At 44.3% G+C, this 27,572-nt stretch overlaps 1 protein-coding gene across 1 annotated transcript in view; it reads right to left on the bottom strand.

The window, feature by feature from the left end:
• The window catches only part of lrfn1 (leucine rich repeat and fibronectin type III domain containing 1), an 80,028-nt gene extending 65,219 nt beyond the window's left edge, over nucleotides 1-14,809 (bottom strand). The window contains exon 1 of the mRNA XM_037267637.1: nucleotides 14,034-14,809. The gene's annotated coding sequence lies outside the window, so the exon portion shown is untranslated. The remainder of the gene's footprint in view (nucleotides 1-14,033) is intronic.
• Between the last annotated feature and the right edge of the window lie 12,763 nt (nucleotides 14,810-27,572).

The following is a 27,572-nucleotide window of genomic DNA, read 5'->3' as shown; positions in this document are numbered from 1 at the left end:
CGCTTAGCTGCTGAGCCGTCTTATCGCAGTCACTCAATCAACTTGTCCTCCTCCAGCTGCGGATCAAATGGGGGTGGGATCCGTCTGCTATTACCGCGCTAATGCCCCGTGCGCTCTCAGCCGGAAGAGATCTTCGACGCTATCGTCGTTTCATCCCTCTGATGGGGCTTTCGGCGCTCGCCACCTAATCACTCGGCAGAAGAAGCAACTCATCGGGAAAGGTGGGAAAGCCGCCGTCCCATGATGTTGACCAAAGCTACCAGGCGATTTCACGGGGATATATTCTTTATCCTCGACACGAAAACGATGACATGTTCCGAGCCACTTAGTAAGCAGCGAAATACTTGTAAGCTGCGAAACGATTTGTCAACTGTCCCAGTCAAAAGAGCTAATCTGTCTGTTGTTCCAAATGACTGTTTTGGAACTACGATGGACACATCTGAGACGATCCGAATGGTTTTCCCATCGAGTTCCTCGGAACATCCTCTCACCGAGCCAGGGAAAAACATCCAATCCAAGGCAGGCGTAATTAGAGCTCCTTAATGCCCTGTTAATTAGCATCACATTAACTCCACCGCATGATCCTACGTGTTCCAATTTGCATACGCGAAGATTTATGAATTGCTGGAATGAAAAGAAGTCATCATTCTATCGTAACATAACCTGAAGAGCTAGTTCCGGCAGCCGCGTCACAAAAATGAGAATTTCGACGAGTTTCCGTTTGTTGTCTTACAAGCGAGTGCCGTCACTTTGATTTTGTCAGGCGGAGAGATGAACATTGTTATAAACTGCGAGCACGCCGCAAAGCTTGGATATTTTTTTTGTCAGGGGAGAGGCGCAAAAGTCCTCCTGGAACAGCTACGACGCAGTACACGCAGCGTGAAATTCCACCAAACAAATCTTGCCAAACAACAAGCCCCTCTGCACCGGGAGAACTCTTTACTTTTCCAATCTTTCACACTTGATGTCAAACTGGCAATCATTTTGATATCCAAACGAATCGGAAACTGTAGAGTGGAATTTGGGTTTAGCAGTTTAAGGCGTAAACAGAAACACGTTCAAGGAATAAAACATCGAAAAACGTTCCAAGGTTAAGGTCGGAGAACGATTATAATTGGTCAGGGTGGCTTCAGAGAGGCCTACAGGGGGAGAAAAAAAAAAATAACCCAGCCGATTTCTGGCAAGTACGCAATGCGCCCTACACCTGACAACAATCCCCCATAGTCTTAATTCTGTAAAAAAAAAAAAAGATCCGACCTCAATACACTAACAGTCACATTCTTGGCTTTTAAGCCTACAGTAAATTGCTGGGGAGTTCTGGCAAGTACAAGTGGCCCGCATCAGGAAGGTCAACTAGTTAAAAAACAGTGCCAAATAAATCGCGTCGACTCCTCATGGGACAAGCCGAAACACTGTCCAACATCTCCATCATCGTGGACATTACAAATTAAGAACACAACATAACTAATTACCACAAACCAAGGCCATGAAGAGGCCGACAGCAACAACAACAAACAAGCCGCAGGGATTGCTGGCAACTTCTGAATTACATAAGGGGATCAGTCTAAAAACTGGGCCAAAAATCAAATATGAAGTGACCGTCTATGGCGTTCCCAAAAGGTAAAAGCCAGAAAATTTTAAAGTCTACAACGCACATGTAACAACAATCTCCTAGATTTTCAATTTGGGGAAAATTTACAAAAAAAAAACACCTGCCTAGCAGGGCGACGGCAACATTAAAGGAACTGCAGGAATAGATCATTCCAACAAATCAATTACAGTACACATTTGGGAGAAGAAAAAAAAAATTACAAACTTAACCAAACGAATACACCCACCATTTTATCCCCGTGCAGATATAACCGTGTAGATTCCCAAGCAATCACCATAAAACTAATTCATTGCGAGGTTTATTCCAATATTCCAACCGTTCCCGATGAACGAGATTGACTTCATACGTTCACTTTTACGGCACACGGCGGTAACAAGACATATGACAACGTGAGCGTGAGCTATCCGGGCTTTCCGTCACTTTGATGACGCGCCGTAGACCTTTCATTCCGTCCATAAATACAGCGGAGTCTAACTGTGGGCTGACTGAGTTTTTTTTTTTTTTTCCTCGCCGATGAATCGTAAAAAAAGCAGTTGGAGTGCGTCTGCAGTAAATAGTACAGAAGCTGGGAGCACATGTAAAGGTTCGCACATTTGCGCCATTACACTCCATTATGGGCTGAAGTACTAACTTGATTCACAACATATGAGCCGCTGGTCCAACAGAAGTAAAAGGCAAGTTTTATATTATCACCGCCTCAATAAATCCTCTTAAGGGATACTTAACTCCTTTTTTTTTTTTTTTCCCCCTACCTTGAAAGCAATTCCACCTTTTCAACAATGTCACCGTGGCCTGACTGGATTTTAATAGAAATTTAATACGTACAATCAGTTAGGTCATGCTGGGCTATGTTGTCACGGTGCATAAAGGGGAAATTTTAACATCCCTGGGACATTATTTTTGCGGAGTATTACACTATCATTTTAAAAACATTCCATATTTTTCTATACCGGCAAGATAACCCGTTTGACGGTTTGCCATGCTTTTCTAAAAGTTTCAGAGAGTTTCACTTTCAACAACTGCTAATTATAGCTGTCACCAGTAATTAGTTGCTCTTCTGTTTTTTTTTAGGGGAGGTCTAAGCAGGGCACAATATGATTGCAGAGCTGAGTAAACGAGGCAAGTCTTTGAGGTTAATTGCCTTCAGTTAGATTTTTTTTTTCCCTCCTTCTGGCGAGCGGGGAAGGGAGCAACACGATAGATGCCTTTCCAATCTGTTAAAGTACAATGATCTATAATAATAATAATAATAAAGTACAATGATCTATGATAATAAATACTACTACTACTACTAATAATAATAATGAATAGCCCATGGGGGCAAGTTTTTGTTTAAAAATAAAATAGATTGTGTTCAATGGGAAAAATTTTGTTTTCATTTACTCCAATATTTATAAAAATAAATAAAAAAAATTTAGAGCTGCAATTTTAATACTGTGATACCACGATAGGTTTCCTTCTGACTGTCACTATACATCATGGGCAAAAATAGATGCACAAAGATACATAAATACATGATTCCAACATAGAATACATTTCCTATTTGTTTGTTATTCTAGCCAGGCGGCTCGTTGGAAGTAACGAAAACGACCCTGACGTTTATTGCTGCCCAATAACTTTAGAAAAAAAAACTCAAATGAAGCAGTTGAGTGTTCTTTATTAGATATAAAAGTCATCATTCAGCTTTGGCCTTCAGGATTGCTAAATTGGCACATTTTCAAAGCGCGATGTGAACCGCGACAGGTAAAAGAGCCAATAAACCAGACGAAGCGGAGCTTTGAACACAAAAGTGTCTTTTGCCAGAACAAACATACATGACGCCCTTCGGGGGCGGCTCGCGACCTCCCGCCGAAAAATCCGACCTGCAGGAGGGAGCGACTGACCCGCTTTACAAAAGTTGCTAATCCCCGCCACGGGAACCGTCGAGTCAATCGACAGTCAGCCCACGGGGGCCGACGTGAGGCTGTCATCCATCACGTCTCACAAGAGAGAAAGCACTTTGTCATAGCGATCTAATCGCCTCGCCGAAACTGGTCAAAGGAGTCGATAAATGCACGTATCGGACAGCTCCGAAAGGACACGCGCTGTTTGTCTTTGGGAAGATAATCACTTTTCAAAGAAGCACTAAGAAACAGTTGGCAAGATGATCGCTCTTTAAAGCAGCAACTGGGGTGAATGTTGTTTAGCCCCACGACTCCTACTGCAAGCTTGAAGTGTGATTAATATTCCAGCCACAGCAGTTTGTCAAACAGAGAGTCTTCACGATAATAACGACACAAAATCGAAAAAAAATATGTACGTCACTTTATATTCCCCATTTCCCCTCGAGGCCCAGTCTTGTCAACTTGTCGTCGTTACGACGCGTCACGTTACGGCGAGGTTAAGTTTGGCACGCAGCTCTGACAGTAACATCAACTTGAGCGGTGTCCCTGCTCGCCCACCACTAGCGCAGACCACTAAATACGTCGACAAAAACAACAAAGCCTTCACATCACAAGTCAACGTCAGCATGAATTTGAAAGAGCGGTAAAGACAGCTACGTCAACAACAAATAAAACATTGCTAGCATATTTAAAAAAAATAAAATAAAATGCTAACGCATCCAATTCTTACACAGCCACAAAAACAAAGACCATAACGATGTCCTGGCTGGTCCAGCAATTTACAAAGCCCACTAAAGACGTCAATGAAAGGAACATTCTTCTTAATACAAGCCAGCATCTGTATAATTAAAAGACGGCGGCTATAACATCAAACTGTTACATTCGGCTGCCTTTTATAGATTCTTCCTTTGCCCCGCGGGCCCGATGGTCTCGCTGCCAAAATAGCCGAGCGTGGCTTCCCGTCTCTGTACGTCAGAAACGCGCAGCTGACCTTCAACCGGCTCCCGTGTCATCGTCTTGACAGGCAGGTGCAGCGAGGACGCCGCGCTGCTGTTTTGTCTTTCAACCGTGAAGTTTGGGACGATGCCGCAAACGTTACGGCCGAGGTCGCATCTCATGTAAGTCAATGTCGCCCACCTGGCCTCGGCTTGGGACTGAATTGTAAACAAAACAGCCCCAAAGTCATTTGACAAACAATAAAACTTAATTGAGATCTGGATACCTTAAGCAGTAGGATTGTCTTAGCTGCAGGGAATACCTGAAAACGCTAAATAGAGGAAACTTCACAAAATTAACCAAGTCTGTTTATTGTCCAGGCTTATTATTTGTTGTAACCACCCCGCACCCCCCCGGAGTTCTGTAACAAATGGTCTCGAAAGTTGCGAGACGGCTGTGAGGCCATCTGCGACGTGAGAAGGACCTTGGGGAAGGTTATCCCGGTCTGATGGATTCCAGTAATGGGTGTAGCACTCGGGTGATCAAAACTGAACACTTGTGAAGCGGCGGGAAACTTTCAGTAGGTTAACAGAATGTGCTGTAATTTGATGTCGGACTCAGTCGACAGATTTTTTTCCACCAAGATCCAAATCCTGAAGGTACGACCGCTCCAGGTCGTACCTTGATTCTGTGTCGTGCCCATTTAAAAAAACGACCCAATTCCGGGTCCGAGTTTCTTAACAGACCGTGCCAGAAGTGGGACAATAGCGGAGAGACCATCTAGTCTTGTCAGATGTGGTTGACATGCGCCACGTACCAGATAGCAGCAGAGAGAATGTGCTATCTCGACTGCTACTTTCTAACCCATTGCACTCGGGTTCAAATCTGAGGTGAGAGTACTTCTCCTCACAGTTTTGCTGGACAGGAGGTGTGAGGACATGTGTTCAACAATAGACGCAAGCATCACACGAGCACCCAGATTGATATTTCAGCTCGTGAGTTGAGGATCGACCAAAATGTAGTCGAGGAAAGACTATGAGTTGACGTATAGCTGCACAAACCAAAGTGTGCTCTTTGTTCCTTACCAAGAAACAAATAAAGCCACATCAGATATTATCAGTAGCCCACTAAATTGCCTTTTCAGGCCTCTGTTTACAGCAATGTCGCCGGCGCGGTGTCACGACTGAAATTGAAATGATGTTTTACGGTGGACACACAATCATGCGCCGCGTGCACGTCTAGCCGAGGCGTTGTCGCCTTCACGTCAGTTCCATCCTTGAACCGTCTCATCTGTAATAAAAGCAGACGCTGATTTTCGAGCAAAATACTTTTGAACAAAGAGGGTGGTTTGTGTGGGATTCGCGCCGATCTGGCAGACAAACACTAAAATGTACTTTCGGCGCTAACGCGACTCCGAACTGTAAATTCAAACGGTAATGAGTCAGAATGGCGCACTGCGATGCAGAAGAGAAGACGAGAGGCGTGAATTCGATTGCAAGTCGCGAAAATGTACAGCTTTAAATGTCAAGTAAAACGTCCACGGCAGGAGTAATAGAATTCCTCTCACCAAAATTAAATCGGTTCAACCTTTAAATTTAAAGTTCCTGTAAAGTTAAAATAAAAATGAGTTATGTTCATGCTAAATTTGAATGATTAGAAAATACGGCTTCATAAATCAAGCGGTTTGGCGCGTAAGCGTAGCTAGCTAGCTAAATGCTAAAAAAAAAGAAAAGCTAGCTAACTGCTCATTGTGAACGTGTCTGAATGTGTTAGTTGTGTCCTAGGATTGCCTAGTGAGCAGTCCAGGATGAACCTCGCCTCTTGATCCAAGTCGGGTAGAATTGGCTCCAGCTCATCCAAGACCCTAATTTGGTTTCAAGTGCTACAGAAAATGGATTTCAGAGGACGCCTCAAACAGATTGAGTTCTGAGAGTCTCAAGTGATCATTCAGTCTTGTGATACAAGCCCAATGACAGAATCATTCTGGATGAAACTGGTCCACAGCCAAATGGTCCAGCTGGATTTTAAAATGGCCTCTCATAGCTCAGATTAAACATGCATGAATGAGCTTTGACATTGATACGCTCGAGAGTTGACGGGAGCTGACACGCCGCCGCGATACAATGGCCGCGGCGGCGTTAAGCTAATGACAAAAACGAGGCTGTTGACTCAACACTGGAAAAAATGTCGTGCTGTGCTGCCCACTGAGTCAGCCGACAATTTTCACAGACAGGGAAACAAGCGGCGAGAACCAGCCGCATCGTTTAAAACCCAAAAACAATCAAAGATAGAAACGTCCGATAGATGTTGATCAAACGGATGGATTTCCTGAGCGCCGTTTGACACTTTGTCAGCAAGAACTTAGAAGGCAATCCGCTCAAGTGTCCTTCTGTCGGGAGAAACGAATAGCATTGTGCTGAACAACCGTTTATTTTGGCGACCTCAAGAAAAGTGCTGCTCTAGTCAAAGTGAACACACACTAACTTCATTCAGTCGCTTGGCACCGCCGTCGCCCTTGGGAAATTCGACTCTCTCTCTCTCTCTCTCTCTCTCTCTCGTCGTTGAAAGTAACTGGTAAATAGATGGCGACATTGTGACCTAGTGGTTAGCGTGTTTGCCTCACAGCCAAGACGTTCTGGGTTTGAATCTCTATAGCTATAGCATGCGCTAGGCTATGGAATGTACCACGCTAAAGTCTGTGATCTGTTAGCTATGCTAGTCATGCTAACAGCAATTTCTTTTGGGATTTTGTAAACGTGAATGCTACAAATAATCGTGGTTTCTCTCACTATAGAACCAGATGAAAGAATTGTCTTTAGGCTTCTAAAACGAACTCAAACAGTAGCATATGAAGCTAAAGTTGAAAGAGAAAGAGAAGCGGCGAGTCCGGCAACAATAACTTTCAGCCTTCCACAATCCGGGCAAGCGTCCAACTTCTCGGCTCATCAGTGACTCAGATGTGTTTGCAACTAACAGTGTGAGTGTCGGAAACCACACTGAGCTTCATCCTTTCAATTTGGACCACCTGTCACAGCCACAGGTCTGACTTTAACCAACGCCACCGCTGCATCGTCTCTGAATTAGTGTCACTTTGATATCGCTCTGGGGCCGGCGTTTGTCGCAACTGCACACCATTAGGCGGCGCAAAGATTCGATGCGTCTCTTTTGGTCGATAAGTCGATATCTGAAAAAGAAAAAAACGCCCGTACACGCGTAATCCTGACATTCTCATTCCCCACCGGCGCTGCTTTCACACACTTGGCCATTCATGACTTTTGTCAGCTTTACTTTTGGCTGGTTTTAGACACTCGATACAGGATTATGAAATAGTGGCCGCCGTGGATCAATAGGGCTTAGAGCAACACAATCGGATCACGGCAATAGCGGTTGAATATCAAAGCGGTGCGTCGCTTAACCGACAAGCAGCCGGAGGCTATTTGCAGCGCTGAACAAACTAACTGAACGTGAGGATATTTTAATTGTTGCTTGGTCAAGGTGAGCTTCCATCACGGCTTCTTGGGCTGGATTTACAAACTACGCGTGAAAATATTTCGACTGAACCCAAACCCTTTGGTGTGAATCCGAATTTTTATCGTTTACATCTTATTCCATCGATCGAATCTTCAGGGGGCCACACAGCAATACTTGTGGTAAGCACGTCTAAAAATCTGTTATGAGATTCTGGATTCCAATCTCAGTTCTCAGCTCACTCCTATACCAAATAACTACAAGAGCTGCCACTACAGAATATTTTTTATTCTACCGATTATTCCGTTGATTAATCGGATAAAATGTTACTTTGTTGGGTTCATCCACCCGTCCATGGTGTCCTCAGCTCACTCCTAAACCAAATGAATACAAGAGCTGTCACTGTGGAATTTTTTTTTTATTCTACCGATTATTCCATCGATTAATCGGATACAATTTTACTTTGCGTGAAAGTGTTATAAAACAATTCTCCGATTAATTTTGAGAGCTCTAGCTAAGAATCAGCTGCAAATAGAGTGCGCTTCAAAAGAACGACTCAAGCACATCATCAAGGTCCCGGTGAGAGATCTACGCTGCTGATGCTAAGTGCTAACATGCTAACTCAAGGACACATCTATTAAAGGAAGTCAACAAGCTTCGAGTATGTCAACAGCCGCCGCCTAATTTTCTTGGCTGGTGCGTCATTGTGATTTCACGTCCACATCCCCTTGGCAATAAACTACACGTAGAAGCTAAAAATAAAAATCCATAGTGAGACTTTCTTTTTTCCCACCCAAGTTTGCGAGTCGGTTGCTACATTATGCATGCGCGTGTATTAAAGCGGATGACTTTGAAGCAAACAGGAGAAAGTTGACGCCCGCCACTCTTCACTCCGGCAGAAGAGTTAAGTGCTTTTGCTGTCTGGCAGCCTTTTAATAGGCCGCAGAGTTCAACATCTCCAGTGAGGCCCAGAACAAGGTGGTCTGATGAAGAGCGTGCACGCCGGCTCTCACTGGCAAATACATCAATACGAGAGGGAGCTCCAACAATCGCTCATATGAAGTCAAGTGAATTCACAAAGGCATTATCTCCGTCCTAATGCTCCTCCGCTAGGATGACGAGTGCATTAAACGCCGCCGCATTTAGCCACCGGCTCTTAGATTGGACGAGCGCAAAAGAACGAGCGAGACCCGCGCTCGGAGAAGCGCTTCACGCTCATATTCATTGTGCTTATGCATTATTTAATGGCGCTGCCAGCATTTCAAATTCTCATTGAGAGCTTAATTGGCTTTCTCAAGACGGCCAAAAGGAAATGCTTCTCCGGCCTGGGGAGATATTGATCAATAAGTCCAGATACGGCTGCTGAAAGCATGATTTAAATCAATGTCACCTCCAGGTCAATGGCGGAGAGCCCGGCCGGCCGCAAGCTGCTCGCCTCTGCAAGTTTAATAGCACTAAACACACACTGCCGATGTTTCTTGTCTGCTAACACATTTTAAAACAACTGGATTTTTGTTGTGACATACATATTTAGCTAATTTAGCAAGCTAACCCACAAAAAGAAAAAGATTGCGTTTGGCACAACGGGATTTTTGTTGTAACATACATATTTCGCTAATTTAGCAAGCTAACCCACAAAAAAAGTCTAAATTTGTGTCCACCATTTTTATTACCATTTAAAGCCTAAATAATGTCAATAAGGCTTATAAACATCCACACGAAAAATGGAGAAGGGGGTGGGGCTGGTTCTGATGACAAGCCTTGAATTATTTAGAGACTGTGGTCAGTGACATCATTGCTCAATCGGACAATTATGACATGACAAACAATCATCGATTTCGCATGATAAGCAAAATGTCTGCCGATCAGATCCGGCCAATCACATTTGTGGAAAGTATAAAAGTCACATTATCCTTTAAACGACCATTTTTGGGATTAGCATTTGACGATAGATTTAAACGAGTAACCTGGCTACTGATGATTGTTAGCAAACCACTTCCACACGCTGCGCTAACTGACTACCTGTTGATTCCCGCGAGGTGACCCTAAGCACGATTCCCACTTAATCTTCTTTGAGATAATCCTCACAACGCAGCGTTAGTCGACTAGTAGACGAGAAGCTTTAACCTCTGCCGCGTGCTGTGAGAAGAGCCGCTCGCCAAAATAATTCTTGTAAATAAACAAGCTCACTATGGCCACCTCGGAGTTCACGATTGTCATTTTGCTTATCATCAGGACAGACTATTGGACAGACTTTGTCCACATGTTTCTCTAAATTGAAAATGTGCGTCAGGGCTCCCGCGGCGGCGGACATCTTTAATGATATTATTCGTTTGGATTAGGACGCCGCTTACTGAGCACAGCATGTTGCTCAATATCATCCCTCAAAGCACGAGGTCCCCGCCGCCTCCTTCCTACAACTTGCTGTCAATCTGCATCGTTCCAGCAGACAGCTTGTCCCTCCCTCCACGTCCTTCACAAGCCGCCCACCCGACTATCCGCCGCTTTCTTCTTCTCGCACCCTCGTGACTCCTTTTGACATGCGAGCCAAGCGGCTGGCTTTCCGCCGCTCACCTTGTTTTTCGCCACATGCTCCGTGTGGCACTAAATGACATTTTAATTCACAAACATGGATGGAGCAAACAGACTACCCCGGAGTCCTGGTGGCGAGACCTTTCGTTGCGTTTGACTTTGTTTAATCGACGGAACATGTCCACGCGCGTCTCCCCCCCCCTCTTTCGCGTTTGATCAATTGATTTTAACGAGACCCCCGAGTTACACAAGGCAAAGATTGCGCTTTATTTAAAATGTGCAGTCCGGACAGCTTGAAATGTTAATGAAAATTAACGAACCAGTATTCTCAGAGGCCTGGTTCAGACGGACAGAATTTTGGGGGGGGGGGGTTGCCAAATAACTGGCTAGGTAGTTAACATCTGCCACACATTTTGGGGATTTCAGGAATGTGTTCATTAAAAGGTAGTCAAAAGGCCAGGCCTACTTAATATCACTCGTCTGGCAGAATTCAAAGTGCAGCCCTTTGCCTTTACCACTTAAAAAAAAATATTCGGCCTGGAAAAGTGGGGTGAAAAAAAATCCATCGTTTAATAAAACGACCCTGGCAAATTCCGCAAGTGTCATTTTGCGGTGGTAAGGCCTACATTCAATTCACTTGATTTAATTGCTAACACTTTTTCAAAATGTTGAAGGCTAATTATTCTTTTGTTAATATGTCACAGTAAGGCCCTTGGAAGGTGAATTGATTTTGTGACATCCTAATCAGAACATTTATGCAACCTTTACTATGCAATTGGAGCGTCGGGAAGGGGTTGGAGGGGGGGGGTCTTGGGGAACTAGCTATTTGATTGCTCCTACTTAATTGGCAAGTTATTTTTCCTCTGCCGGCATCCTCCAAGGCCGTCACGGTGAGCAGCGTAATATTCACTAATCCACCATTGTTTATCCGCACCTGAATTTAAAACAAGCTTTAAATAGCGAGTTAATTTTGCATCAGAACAAAGCTAATGACCTTCTTCACTTTGTTTTTCCTACTATGCATGTTTGTGTACAAGCGGCATAAAAACATCACACTACACTATATAGTAAATACTGAAGCTAATTTTAAAAAAGTATAATGGAGGATTCCCCTGCCAAAAAAAATCACAGATAAATAAAAAAAAGTCAAATAAGAAATTCCCATTTATTATTCTTGAAATGAAGAAATTTGTTGTCAGCTGTTTGTGTTCCACACTTTCCTTTGGGATCAATAAAGTATCGACATATGCTAACCTCTCTCTCGTGTTATGGTGTTCCATAACAAATCAGGATGGTGCGAAAAATCTTAAGTCAGTATTTTTTTCTGCTTTTCTTGACATTAAAAAAAACAACAACCTTGTTTGGTGCTCAAGTCGTGCGTGGCATTGAAAAGGTCCAAAACGACTGCTCTAGTACTACCGCAACGTACACGACAAATTTTGTAATGTATATTTTGTACACGGATGTCAAGGAAGAACATTGAAGGGTGTTAATAGTGAATGTTAACTCATTTGAAACTGGCAAGAGTTATTCGAAGATCTTTAAACAATGAGGAAATGTGTGCGGCTTCAAACGTCGATGTCTGCACAAAGGCGGGTTTCGCCCCATTGTCTTGCAAAGTCGACTGGCAGATCAATAGCCGGTGTTTGCTGCTGCACTCCTCGTTCCTGCAGTGTCCGATAACCCTCATCTGGTCCCCAGATTTCATAAGGCCAACACATGACACCCGTACCACAGGCGGCTGGTGTAACACAATGCAATAGAATGGCAAGTGAGAGAAGCCATTAATCTCAAGCCCGCGGACAAGAGAAAAAGCCTCGAAAGTGCCAACGCTCTTTGTGTACTTTTGTCAAGTTTTCCACTCGGAACAACAGTCGAGACGGTTGGCCCGGCTAAGAAACTCGCAAGCTACGACGCTTGGAAATGATAACCAGAGTGCTGCCCGATTGCATTAGGCCGACGTGTGACGGCAAGTGCTGGGAGCCTCTGCTGTAACATCTCGCAATACACCGAGCGGACGTCGTCAGCCGCCCTTGACGAAGGACGCATGCTAATGCTAACTGTGAGTAAACACAGAGCCAAAGCTCAAGGATAGTGTCCATTTTGGCTTCTTTGCATTTAAAAAAAACATTAGAATTGACGTGTAGGTGATTTTGCCCTCTCTGAGCGTGCTTTGAACTGTTTAAGACTTCACACAACAAAAAGAATTACAAGCATTGCCGGCTGAACGTAAGAGGAAGTCGGCCATTTTGAATTTACTTTTTGCATTGTTATTTGTCATTTACAGAGGTGGAATTTGAATCAACTCCAACTTGGATATTTCATCCGATCATCTTCAAACTTTGGGTCTTTCATCAAGATATTTTAGACAAGGTCAACCCAAGATCTTCTCATCAAACTGTTGCCGTGGCAACACGCTGCTTGTCAACAAAAACAATGCAATGTTTCGACCAACAAAATGGTCTACACACGAGTGGCGACTCATGAATCTCTGCACAAACATCAACCTGGCAATAAATTCAATATTGTTAAGGATTATTGAGCAATTTGTTACAGCTTGCGTAAAGCTCGAATCATCTTAAAGTGAACAAATCTCAAACAAGTCTCGACCTTTGCCGCTGGTTGACGTCTAATGTATGTTTCTCGCTGGTGGCTATAAGAGGCATGTGTCACAACATGGAAATGTGCCAAGTGCTTGTGACAACTGTCATTTTTCACCTTCCTGCATAATTCCAGGCGACAGCTGCCAAGTATTGCGTCTCCATAGGAACACGCTGTCCTTTAAAACCATGTCGCTGCCATTTGCGTTCTTTCTTTTTTCCCCATCTCAGAACCAGCAAGCCTGATGGGGCAAACAAACGCAGCCGGCCGGTACCCCCCCCAACCTCTTGGGATGATCGCAAATGCGGCTAATTCTCCTCCACAGTAAGGCGGGTGAAAACGCCAAGGTGGCGACGCTCACTTGACTTTGAGCGGAAGCTTATTGCCATCTAACCCCGCCTGGCTCTTTTAGATTTACAGCCTCACCCCCCCCCCCCCCGCTGCTGCTGCTTCAAACACGCAGGCGTCTGTTGACGCTGAGGTGATGGAGTGATATTTACCCGGATCAGACACTGACCCCTCTTGTCCATGAGATGCCACGATTGGACGGGATCAAACTTCCAGGGAGAATTTCCATACCACAGCCAATACAGTGGTTTTTCTTTTTTTTTTTACCTAGAATGCAAAAATAGCACGGCGCCCTGAGAGTGAGACAGTGCAGCACTTGGGATGATTTCAAAGATTCAGCTCAGTTAAGGAACAGTGCCCGTCTGTGTGCGGTGCTGATGCAGGAACGCCCGCCCGGCGAGTGTGACATTCCCTGGGAAAGCAAGTGCCTGTTTTAAGCCCTCCTTGGGATGCAGACCTTGGAGTGTCGGGGCCCAGCGGACCTTGGCTAACACCATCAATAGACGCCTTGATGCCTTGTGATGGCTTCATTGCTCAAGCCATCGGGCAGCAAAGACAAACATGCATCACAGGTGCTGCTACTGAAAATGTTGCTATGCGTCACGTAAGTGATGAGTTCCCTCCTCGACCCACCCGTGTTTGCTCCCACTTACCAAAAGTGACACTAATGAAGGGGTGCACATGATTCCCTCCCGCGCTGCCTCCACTTCGAGGGGGGGTTCGATTTGAGTCCGGTAAACGGGAGTTAATGTATTCCAAATTGACGCGTGGCGGTAGAGTAATGGAAGCTGATGAAACGATCCAAAAAGAGATGTGAGATTAATGTCTGAGGAAAAAAAAAACATTCAAATCCAACCTCTGGAAGATTAGCGACACACAAAAAAATAAAAAGCTCCCCAGAGTCCTTTCGAGGTGGCTTTGCGTCCGAGGTGCGTTCAAGGACCAATGCGCATCACGCTTCCTCCCCACGCACGCGGTCGGATTTTATCTGCCGATAGATCCCACGCGTTTGTAACGGATTGCAGCGGAGGAAAAAAAGAGAAAAGAAGCGATCCGGGAAAAAAAATGAAACATGCAGCAGCCAGGGTCAGTCTAACTTCTCCTTTGCGCAACCATGATGGAATCTCCACCCAAGGTTTTGGTGGCACCGTGTTTTTTTCCGTCCTCAGCACTCTCTCTCGCTCACTCTCTCTTGGTTGCTATCGCGCGTGGCCGTGCGCGCAGCGAGTTTTGCACAAAAATCACCCAGCCGGCGTGCTCCGTGCAGCGGGAGGGATCAGGGGAGGGGGGGAGTGGTGAAAAGGAGGAGGCGGAGGAGGATGATAATGGCCGGGTAGTTTACAGAATCCCAGGCGAATCTTTCCGCGCGCACACACACACACAAAAAAATGCGCCCTGTGTGTGTACACCTGCGAGAATGAGAAGCTGCTGTCACGCCATCATGTCTGGAGGGGGAGGAAGAAGAGGAAGAGGAGGGAGATGAAGAGGCGGAGGGTGGGAGGAAAGTGGCCGGTGGACACAGTTGCTGGTGCCTTTGTGCACAGTGCATCAGTTAAAGTCATGTCGGCCAAATTCACTTTTCAGTTCATCAACATCCGCTTAGGGTCGACATGACATTGATTCTCAAGCTTTTTACACCGAGTAACTGGACCAGCATAACGACTGACATGAAGGGACAGTGACGTAGTGGGCCTAAGTGTTCGGCACAAAAAAGTTATGGCAGTGTTGAGAAATTGAACCGTTTCTTTCGGTCTTGCACTTTAACATTGAATATAGCCAAACTGCACTGTACGGTTAACCCGAAAAAAATTTTTCCTGGATTTTATTATTATTATTATTTTAAAAAAGGTTTATACAGGCTGAGTGCCAAGCTAAAAACTTAATTTTGGGGATTATTGGTCAATAAGATCATTTATGGCTTAGTCATAACTTCAAGCTTTAGGTTAAACGTCCTAAATTGGACCTAATGACAAATTTGTTTTGCATCAAATGAGTGCCATTTGAGTAATATTGTTAACAATCCTCCATTTACATTGGCAATTTTTCAAAGCCAGGTGGCTCAATTGTCCTTTGATTGAATGCATGATGTCGGTGAGAAGACCAGGAAACAAATCAATTTTCCTCAATGAAATGAATGGAAATTCATTTAATCTGTTCCAACCCCAACAAATTTCTGTATGCAATTAAATAAATTGCACTTAATAGTACTATATTATACGAAAATGTGTCGCAATAACATCATTAAAGTGAATATAAAGAATGAAACCATTTTTGCGAGAGTGTAATGACTGCTCCTTCAGGTGTGGACCCCTTTCACCAGCAGGGGGCAATGCAATACAGTACAATTAGGGTTTTTTTTTGCAGACCATAAAGAATATATGCATGCGTTAGTTATTATTACATATTTTGTAGGTGTTGCTGCACCTATTATGTTGAAATATCAGTTGTGTCGAGAGTTCTAATTACCGTAATACCAATGTGAGTGTGTTGGATATCTGCCAAACTACGAATTGCACACTTAAGAGACATTATCCGCTTATTTTCAGACGTTCGAAAGTCGAGCCACTGTAGCTTGTCTGGGGTGAAGGGAGAGGGGAGGGGCGGAGGGGGGGATTGAGGTGTTCCTGACGCCCACTGGGATCTTGAAGGTTGGGCTAAAAGGCCTGACACATGGCTTGGGAGCAAGCGAGGGAGGGAGCTCAAGAGGATTGTTGCTTGTAATAGCTTCCCATATTATTCCATCTTGAAAAAGACCACCATCATAAAGATGACCACCCACATCTTTTCATGCATCACCTCGTGCGTCACTTGGCTTCGGGGGCCAAGCGCTCAAACTCCTCTTGGCCCTGATCAATGGAAAGCTGATATTCACTGTGCTGAGAAATAGACACAAATGCCCACCCACTGGAAGGGAAAGAAGGAAAAAAAAAGAATCAAAAAAAAAAAAAAAAGCGTGCTTAATCCTTTCTCAGATTTGCAAAACAGAAAAACAAACCCAAAAAAAAAATGTGACAGCTGTTGTCTCGGTGCTGCTTGAAATGAGGGCGATGACGGGATTTTTAAAAGACAATCCTCATTTATTTAATGGACCACTTCAAATAGTGGACTTTCAGTACACCTGCACACTATCGAGAAAAAAAACGCAAATAGCACGATTATTTTTACGAAGATGCTACGTGATGTTAACCAGATTTTTTTTTTCTTTTTTTATTCCTGTTGACAAATTTAACAACTTTGATTGCTACTATAATGAATAAATAGTAATACTGTGGGTGATTCAAGACAGGGTAGCAAAACGCTAACTAGCATGTTGCTAGCTCCCGCAGTCGGAATGACTTTGAGAGCGCACACGTTTTTTTCCAAATGCTATTAAAACTCAAGTCCTACAATTCAAACCATCATCCCTTTCCAAGAGCTGCTTTTAAAGTGGCTACGTTAGGCCTTTCCCAGCAACGAGTAACTCACTAGTCACGCAACATACCAGGCGCTAAGGCTAGCTCCCGCGGTCCAAATGTCAGCGACCATCACAAGGTTTACTCCCGGTATGGTCCATTGAGCTATTTGTGACAATTAAGCGTCACACGGGGGTCGCTAATTGGGGAACCAGAGGGAGCCCACGGACCACACCTTGAGAACCACAATTAGAGATAAATCACAGGTAAACACAAACTTAATTATGGCGAGTCTGCTCAGCGTCCAATTAATCGGCCAGTGGGGGGGGGGGGAAAAACGGTGACGCAGGTGTGACTGCAATGAAATTACGATGCACAACAGGTCCCAAATGTAAACCTGCAATAAAGCGAGAACGCCGGCAAATAAAAGCACGGCAAAATGACGGCGTCGGCGCTCGTTAGGACGCTCCGCAGGTGCGCTTTACATGCTTAAACGGGTCAAATGTAGGCACAGTAAACTTTTATAGGAATATATTTTATTCTCGGGCCTTGTTGTATTTTTCTGTAAATTTCACGCCGGCCGGCACGATCTCGGCTTTCCTGCGGCGTGACAGGTGTCAGTGTTATCTGATGTGCGAGGCAGTTGTAATTAAAGGGCAGAATTTAATGGGCCGAGCGCCTCCTGGGTGTTTCTAATGAATCGCTCGGATGTGAAAACAGCTCATTTTCCAAGAGGAGGCTGCAAACAACAAATGCTGCTCATCAGACAAATTCTCATCCCGCTGCATTTGATTATCAGAGCACTCCGACTTGCGTTATAAATTGAAAGAAATGATTTGGGTGTGAATCCAGGGCTCTGTGCGAATAAACGCCATACTCCTAATAGACACCTGTTATCTACTGGCAGTAATTGAATATCGGGATAATTTGGTCGAAAGCATCCTGATGGAGTGCATCAGGATTTCCCGTGATCCCGCAGTGTTTCGCACGTGACATGTGCAATGAATACTGATAGCGGCGGAAGTCCAGGCACCGAGAAAGCTATTTATATCAGCGAGCACTCTGGCGGTAATACACTGTAAAAAGTGATTGATGGCGGCCGTATTGGGTGATTGTGCGTCTTCACTGGTTGCGGCTCCCTAAAGTGATGAAATGACGATGAACACAGAAAGAAAACCGGTGTGAGTTTCATCAGCACCAGGCTCACACATTCTCATGATGTGATCTCACTCCGTTTTGCTTCGGGTCGATCCCGACGCTGGGAAACGTTTATCCTGGCATTTCTTCTGACATCCCTTCACCTTGGTCTGGACGCAAATATTTCCAAATTTGATTCCCCCAGGATCGGTCAACTCAAGCCCATCGAGGGGGCGTGTTTAATGACCCGCTAAGTATTCCGCGCGCAAGATGCTCGATAGAAACGCGGGCGTACACGGCCGTGTGTCTATCCACCTGCTAATGCTTTTTTTTTTTTTTTAACACACAGTTGCCCTTGTCGCACTTAACAAATTGCACAAATCAATTTCCATTAAGAAGAGCGAAATTCCTCAATTTCTCCTAACCGGGCCGAGCAGAGCCCGGCGGAGCAATAATGCGACGTTCCATCAGTTGGGCGTGTCAGTGAACGGTCTCGGGTGGATTCCGGGGAAGAATTAGTGCGCCGATTACTAGAATGTTCGCCTTGTGGCAGGGATCAACGCTCTGACTTTAAGTCTTGCGTGCCAGTTGGGCAACCCTGCAAGGTCTGTTTTATTTTTTTGTCAATCAAATGTTTTTCACAAAATGTAGTTTCAGTTAGATTTCGATTTTATTCGTTGTTAACGCAATGTTTTTTTTTCCCACTGGCAGTTGAAAGCCTTCAATTAACCTAACATGATTTAAATTGTGAAACAATTGCGAAAATAACTTTACAGACTTTATTTATACCAGGCTGCCCGATCACAATGTAAATTTTCCATCAAATTTTTGGCCTAATCAAATCTCATTATAAACAAAGTAAGAAATATCGTCTCGTTTCTGACCCTCAAACTTTGTCACAGCCGAGACAAATCCCCTCGAGGCATCCCAGAGGCATGTTTACCGGAGGTGGGCAAGTTAATGGTGGAGGGGGGGGGGGGGGGGGCTTGTTTTCATTCGAGAATTATAATAAGAAGAAAAATGCTGTTTTAGGCACAGCATCATAATTCGAAGACAACCTGAGGATTACGCTCTTATGCCTCCATGCAGCTGCGCTGTTGGATGCGACCGATATAGCGTAGGCTGTAATTGGCTCGTCAGCATTGCTCTCCCAACACAAATACAAACAAATAAAAGACACACAACATTACCGAGGTTACCTTGTTTGTATTCGCACAATGCCTTACTATGGGTGGCTGAGCAATTTCACAGGAAGCAAAAGAAATGACGCAAAGCTACCATCAGCATCTTGACGAGGGTTTGCGAGCACTCCGTGTCTCTTGGCGGCTTAAATGTATGCAAGTCGCTCCCGTGCTGTCGGTGACGCAACGTACTGTATTATTCAAAGCACATTGTTGCTATGTGGGAGAAAAGAGGAATATAATGGTTTATTTTCGCCATTTCTACACTTGTGACAAAACCGTCTCAAATCTCAAAACATCTTTTCCCATTGAAATGGATGGGAATGTCATTAATCCGTTCCAGCATTCCACTAAAAACAACAATAGTAATGTGTATGAGGAATAACAGCGCTTCACAATATTGTACTTTCAATTTCAAATGTCACTTTTGGGGGGGTGGGGGCTGTATCAAATATGCTGTTCCGCCAGTTGGGGGCAGCATAAGGAAGACGGACAGACAGTTTAAGGAAGTGTTACGAATCCCGCTTGAATTCGAAGCAGTCCTTGCCTATTTGCAGCAGCCAATCGTATTGCAACAGCGCTTGTCCTGCCTCGAACAGAACTCCTAACTCATCAGTGCGGCACTAATGTTAGCCGTAACGGACAAAAAAAACCAAAAATAGTATACTATATTGTCTGTCTACATGCTTAAAGGGTTCAATTTAAACCACAAACATGCTGGATGACCTGGATAAGATAAGCTACAGTATAATCTGTTTCATAGCAATTGCTTTTTACTTTACTCGTATAAATTAAAAGTAGCCTGCTTGGATGTCGGTGAAAGTTGGCCTTTAAAAATCACAAAAGGCTGACTGACAGTAGATGTGTCATTTCATTGTCACTGGCTAAGATGACGATCTCATGTCTTTCTGTACCATTTGTAATGAAATTTAAATGGCTTCTTGCCGTACTAAAAGACATTTTCCTCCGCAATAAAAGGTGCACACAGGACATCTGGGCTGCTTTTAAGTGGATTCGGACAATATGTTCGGCAAGCCGCCGCAGTGACTCATTGCGGAAATGTGGCTGTAACATCGTCGATCATACGCGTCGTTTATGGCGTAATGAATGCTATGAAATGGACATTTTGGTTTTGTTTCCTGACACAGGAAATTGATGGTGTACAGGAGACCGGCCGCTGACAACAAATGAGCGTGCACGTCCAACGAGGGCTGAGACCGAAGCTTTTGTATTTTTTACCTTCAAGAGGACGTCAGGTGCTCTCTGAGAGGTTTCATTTCCTTTGCCCTCCTCTTTTCTTCATGTGGCCTTCAAAAGTCACTAACATTGGGGGGGGTTGCGCATGTGTTATAAAGATATTGTATTTTTATGGTGACCATCTTCAATCCTGACAAAGAGGCAGCATCAATCCATTTGGAATGTCTATTTTTCTCTTTTTTTATCAATCCGCCTTTCTCGCGTGCCGCCGATGCCAGGCAGCAGTCGATCGTGCATCCGATTACAGCAAAAGTGGGTCTCCGAGTCCTATTTTGAATCATGTGACGTCACCGGTAAATGTCTAACTAGGTGTCAGCCTGCTGCGAGAGCACAAGAAAGAGGGCAACAACCCTTGCCCAAGGCCTGCTATTTTGGTTCTGCAATATTATCCATTTGGTCAATTTCTGCCTGGCGTCCTTCAAAATCAATCTAGTCTCTGTCAGTTTCTCTTGGCAGTATGAATTGTTGTCGTCTCATCACGATATAATAATTAATAGCATTTATAAAGCGCATTTCAAGACGCACAAGGATGCTGGAAATAAAATAAAATGTAAAAAAATAAATGCATGGAATTAAAAGTGACAAAACTGACAGAAAGTCGGCCATTTTTAATATGGCAAGCCCACAGAGAGTTTGCCATTTTAGTTGGACCATTTTTCCATGTACTTGAAAAAAAAAACCTGAGTTGTTTTGGGAGATTTTGTCTGACTGCTACCAAATCCGAACCACATTTCCGGGACAGATGGTGGCTTGTGTTTGCTAATCTTTTTTTTTTTTTTACTGCAACTCCATTTTAAATAAAACAGCTTAACAAATAAAAATGATGTTTTCTTCCCGGGCAGCAAAGTTTGATGACTTGCCATAAAACACAAAAGTCTAATAAGACATCTCGCGGTCTGTGCTCGACCAAATGTCTCGTATGATGAATGTACGTCTTGTGTGTGTCCCATATGAACTTAGCGGTGCCAGGATCCATTCGTCACTCGTGTACGTAATTACATACGGAGAGTCCTGCTGGTTTGGGTGATCCTGGATTGTATTAGGATCCTAGTTTGTGGCTTTGAATTATCACTAGAATATTTCTTGAACCAAACGAGTATGGCTTCTGGCCATTTTATGCTAGCTAGTGTTTTATGCTAGCTAGCGTTTTATGCTAGCTAGAATGGCTTCTGGCCGTTTTATGCTGGCTACCTTGCGGGCCTTTTAAAACAAACCCTGAGCCAAATTTCTAACATGAGTAGACCTGTAAAAGATTCTGCAGAAGCCATGCATATGTCCCAAATTGGTGGTACAGAGGCCCACTTATGGCTATTTGCAGATTTAATTGGCTGTGTTAACTACCACCAACTAATGGCCTGCAGTTGAATATGTTACTTTAAATGGCTTTTTCACTCAATTCAGATTTTACGACGGCAACTAAAGATGTTTGCTATTTCCTTCATGTTCAATGGTCCCGATATGAACCTCGGAGATTCCGCTGTACCTGCATTGTAATCTGTGCTTTAGTCTTCCTAAATGCATTTCCCAAAGAAAAAATCATGGGAATGAATCAATCAATGCTCCCCGCCACGGAATTGCACAGCACGAGACGCAAGGTAAATATTGTATGTACTAATTTGATCCCAAATGGATCGCGAGGATCAACGTCTTTGCGGTAAGTGGCCAGAAAAATGAGCGCTGACATCAGGGGAGGGGAAAATAAAGGGGGAAAAAAAAAAAAAAACATCTCAGCAGCCGATTTTTCAAGGTGCCATGGCAACAGAACATTCAAAAGGATTTTGATGAGAACAGCAGGGAACAGCGGGCTGATTACAAGCAAGAGAATTTGTTACTGCAATTGGAGTGCTCGCAGACGCATCATCAGCTATTCTTTCCGGCTGTCACTTGTGCAAATATGCCCGACATGTGGACGAGACAAAAAAATGCAATGGCTTAAAGCGTAAGGAGAGGATCGTGTGGCTCGAAGCACATTCCGCCAGCAGATTGTTGTCACGGCGATGCCAAGTAGACAGCTCTGAAATTGACAGCATTTTGACAATCATTGGGCGTCGACTTGGTTTTCCCTCTCCCTGGGTCTCACTTTCAGAAATCACACAAGAGAAAGTGGCAATCATCAAGCGTCGCCGCCACTGTCTCTGACTGTCTCGGGCGGCCACTCGCACTTGGCAATCTCACTCTCCAGTGCTTGGCAAACACCCCGCGACGGAAACGTTCAAAGTACAATGATACACACGCATACTTGTGCTTCCACTTTTTTTTTTTTTTTCCACATTGAATGTCGTGTCCTAAAGGGGACGGATTATGGAAAATGTCTCTATTCATTGCTTGTATAGAATTACAGTGCTTAGAGTGTCTGGCCACCATGCGAAACGTGAAATTGCACAACCAAGTGAATTTTTTTGGGGTTGCCCATGCCAGAATATTTGTCATTTAAATTTCGGTCTAATTGTCTCAATTTCTCTCCGCTCATCAGTGCGGCACTGATAGTTGTTCTTCTAAGCTATTTGCTTGTTTGAAAAAAGATCCTCCCTGTTCTTTTCCTTAGACAGTCAACTTCCAGTAAACTGGCGATAAACAGTCTGTTGCCTCTTTTTTAAAATATTTTTTGGGTCTATTTGTAAAAGTGACTTGATCTGAGTTCACATCACCATACAAGGCTTCTGTCTCAAGTTGCCCTCACAAGTAAAAGCAAATAAATAAATTAATTAATAAATAAATACAACTCTGTCAAAAAGTCACTTCTCACTTGTATCTCAAATCATAATTATTTTTTAATCCGTGCGGTATTTGAACCGAAGCATGCAACAGAAACACCTGGGAGCGATGCGGGAAAACATCGTGAAAAGTTGTACAGCCCTTTTCCAACGGAGAATCGGCAACATAATGATAACTGATTTTAATTTCACTTAAGATGGGCCCTGTTGATAAAGCATCCAAATCATTACTTCTAATCCCCGTGAAAGCAAAAAGGATTACATCGGATTTGGCCCCGCGCCGCTATGTCCGTGGAGGCTTTTTATCTCCCTCAGAGTCGCTGATACAATTGTTCCATATCGAAGCAGAAACCCCATTCCTTTTTCCACTCCCATCCGGCACAAAAAGGTCAAATGAGTCGTCAAACTTTGCGGTGGGATTATCATTGTAATACTACGAACTTCATCTTAAGGTACTCGTCAAAGCGTCGTCGCTTTTGTAGCCTATCGGAGTCAAAATAGCAGCGCTAGCTTAAGCCAGAATCGGAACACATGACAATCTACCAGAGTGCCATTTCCTGACATCTCTCAATAGCATGCGACTCCTCCGTTATAAACCATCATCACAATCTAAGTGCTCCTCATGAGTTTTCCCACCTCTTGCCTGTTTTAATTACAAAGGGCAAAAATAGCAGTGTAGCAAGACGAGCTAGCGACACCTTCTAGTCGGCGCATTCACACATGAGAAGTGGGAATCCCAAAGCAAATTTCAGGAAATTGTATTCTTTTATTTCCAGCAGTCCATTCTCTTTATATCAGGTGCAAGATTGTGACGGCCAATCAGATTTCAGCTTCTATGTCGATCCATTCGTCGGCCACCTGCCGATGGAGTGGTACTGTAACTTTACATCTATAACCACTGGGGCTGTTTTAACCAATCAGATTTCAGAAGTGCCCTCATGGGGGGGGCAAGTTGTCACAGTGAGGTTCAACTAGCAAAACGCATTTGTAGCCACCTGCGCACATTCAGGCATTGAAGAATCGGCATCTCTGATGGCTATAAAGCGCTTTCGTTATATTTGTGACACAATCGGACAAACGATTGATTCTGACCTGCTCAAGGTGTACACAGCGGCATACTTTAGTGCCGTTATAATGCTTTTTTGTGTAGTATTGGCGGTTTCTATAATTGCTCCGTGGTATCAGCGGTATTAAGAGGCGGATTAAGTCGGGCAAATCCCTACTGAAGGCCCAGGTAGCCGACGCGCAATCCGCCTCTACAGTAGATGCATTAATTCAAGTTGTAATCTTATCAAAACGACAAGCGGAAATCCCAAAGCAGCCTGGCAGGTGAGCGCAACTGGAAGCTCGCCTGATGCCATGAAGTTGAATTTCAGGAATGGATGAGCGCTAAGTGCAACTGCGGCGGTGGGTAAAGGTCCGACGAGGGCCCGGAGTGGCCCCCGCCCCGAGAGCGCCCGACTAAGTCTGCGAGTTATCAGTTCGGCGGGCTTAAAATCAGTCGCCAGCTAAAAGGGGTCAATTCGTCAAATCACAGAGGAAAGCTCCTGGGGCCAGTCGAAACAGCTTTGTCGCTAGCGCACGTTGGAGAGCTGCACTGATGAACATAAAATTCCGTCCATGACAGATGGCGGAAGCTCCAAATTTGATCACCGCGGAGGCTCCGCCTTGGCAAAGGTGCGCCGGTCGCCGCGTCAGCTAGCATCCAACGGGGGAAAACGTCGTGTAATGTCATCACCGCTGGTTTGACTTCACAGCCTGGCCGCTGTTTTGTTTGTGCACTTTGCAAAGCTAAACCGAGTGAAAGCTCGTAAGCAGCTGTTCTTGCACCGCTCATAATTGGAAGTTGAATGCTACGCCTCTAGAGTGTAAAAAAAAAAAAAAAAAAAAAAAAGAACTGGGATGACTGTGTGCTTTCTTGCTTGATCCATAAATCCCCCCCAGTTTGACAATAGCGCCGCGGGTTAAACAGCTGTCATCGCTTGCGCACCCCAATTTGAAAAACGGCGCCTCGGAACATCAACGCCAACACCTAAAAGCAGTTCTGGCCCGTCGCCTCTTTTACTTTTCTACCCCTGACATGTGATGGAGCCCCTTTTTACTTTGATACCTCATTAATTTCCCCTGGGGATGGTCGATCAATATTCAATAGCCGGTTCGTTGGCCCAGCCGCTTGCCCGATTATTGTGAGTGGTGCAAAAAAAAAAGGCTCTGTTCGGGGAGATCAGGATGACGTTTTGGGAGAAAAAAAAATCATCTTCATCAAACTGCGTTGGTTTAACGTGAATTCATTTGGGGACCATTGGACGCTTTATTAGGTACATTTCACCACCACGTGACCTTTCGTACAAGAGCTTCAGCCAGTACACTGCCTTTCAAAAATCTAACGAGACTGGCAATCAGGGGAGCGCACACACCACTGCCAAGTCTGAGTATTTTGAAATCAGCACCAATTAGCACACCTACGGACATATGCCAGCATTTTGCATGGAGAATGCAAAGGCGGGGGGGAAAAAAAATTCAACTGTCCAAAATAGTTCATGTTGGACATTTTTTTAAATGCATTTAACTTTTTTTTTTTTATATACAGAATGTATCAGTAATAATAAAATGCTAAAGTTAAAAACTACTGATGGTTGAATATTATATATATTATAACAATATTTTAAAAAATAATATAATAATAACAATATATAATATATATAATATTTTTTTTAAAATCTAAAGAGATCAATAGTAACGACTCTTGTTAATTTTGTAGACAAGTAAAAAGTGGCAAATCTGAGAGAGGGAAGACTGCGCTGTTGTGGGAGCAGCTAGAGCGAAACTCAATCACGGCTAAACAAAGAAGCTACCTTAAAATGTAGCCAGACACAAATTTAAAATAAAAAAATCTGGTCTTACCTGTCGAGCGTTGCTAGTTCCGCGTCGCTTTGGCATTTTCGCAGCTGCAGCGCATCCCTTAGCTCTGCTTGCGATAATTTTACATCTACCTGTTGACAAAAGGAGGATGGACATTATTGTCTACTCTCCGCCATTGTTTCAGCAAAGCGCTTTGAACAACATCAACACTGACAGTGGCCATGTTTCTGAAATTAAAAAGGTAAGGGGGAGAGAAAAAAAAAAACGGTAAAAAACGGTGATGAATAGAGGCGAGGATGTTCCCCCCGGCGAGTTTGACTTTATTGTTCGAATCAGAGAAGACGACGAGCGTGACGAGGAAGATCAACCGCCGTTTAATCCTGCTTTGGTGCGACTGCACGGGAGTTCTTTGGAGCAATTAAACGGGCTAATGATAGTTGAGTCGGTGTGAAATCTCCTTGAAATAGCGTGACGGCGTGGTTACTGCTCCACAGTGGCCGCAAACACACACACACACACACACACACACACACGTACTTGTTTATAGCAGTTTGGGTTTTTGTGGGTGACCTTCCAGAGGCGACAGCAATTTTTTTGCTGTCATACGGCAAAGCGTTGCCGCTTTACAGGTTTGTTGGCCATGTTTTTTGTTGACGGGCAGTCAAAGTTTGTGTACTTGCTGTTGGGTGTCTGTGGTCAACAGTCAAGGTGTTGTCGAGGAGATGAAGCGTTGCGCTACGACGCTCGCGACGACACGGTTCCTTTCGAGGAATGAAATAAGGTATTGATTGTTTTTTTTTTTTATTGTGCGTAGCTACAATAGGCAGCTTTTACCAATTTTGGTGGGGAACCGACAATGAATGACTTGCTCACTGGGTCAAAAATATTTGCTTTCTTTCACTGAATCACACGGTTTGGAGCACTGATTGTTTTTAACGCGACGTCTACAATATATTCCGCCGCGACGTCAAAGCGCAGGTTTTGTTTAATGAGCGACACCTCAGAGGAGCTAAGTTAGCATCCCCGCAAACACAGAGCACTTTGTTCTCCGCGTGTCGTCGGTGCGCGTACGGCATGAAAGGAGGTCTGGCCTCGCGTGGCGCAATCATCTCAAACAAAGTATCGTCGCCGAGAAGCAAGGCGTCGTCGGCGAAACTGCTCACGTGGAGAAACACGAGCGCCAGTCATAAATGAAAGTTTGCTGCTGGAATCACAGAGTGGAATGTGGAGAAGCTGTCAGATGGACCTTTTAACAATCTGCCGGTGTGTTTGTGAGATTTTTTTTTTTTGACAGCTTCTGAAGTCTCGCACACACAAACCGAGTGAGTGTGACATCATGAAATTCAATTTTATTGACCTGTCAGGACTTTTCATCACATGCTGCATTGGGGGTTCGAGCCCGCTCGGCGCCCCAATAACCAGCCGGGTGTCTAATCTCTAATGGCAGGTTTTAACTGCTGATCTCCGCCGAATAGAATCAAGGAAAAATGCAAGCCAAGCAGCAGCAGCACGTACGTTGCCTCCCGCAAATAAATCGTATGCTAATGATGGATTTTTCATTTGAGAACAGCTGCTGGGAAAATATGAAAAGAGCCGCATTGCTTCGCCACAACTAACTGTCGGAACTGTCGATGAGTGACGATTGTGCC

Source organism: Syngnathus acus, chromosome 13 (genome assembly GCF_901709675.1).
Source record: "Syngnathus acus chromosome 13, fSynAcu1.2, whole genome shotgun sequence".
Lineage (NCBI taxonomy): Eukaryota > Metazoa > Chordata > Actinopteri > Syngnathiformes > Syngnathidae > Syngnathus > Syngnathus acus.
The sequence above is the reverse complement of the archived record's forward strand: the minus strand, read 5'-3'. Positions and strand labels throughout refer to the sequence as shown.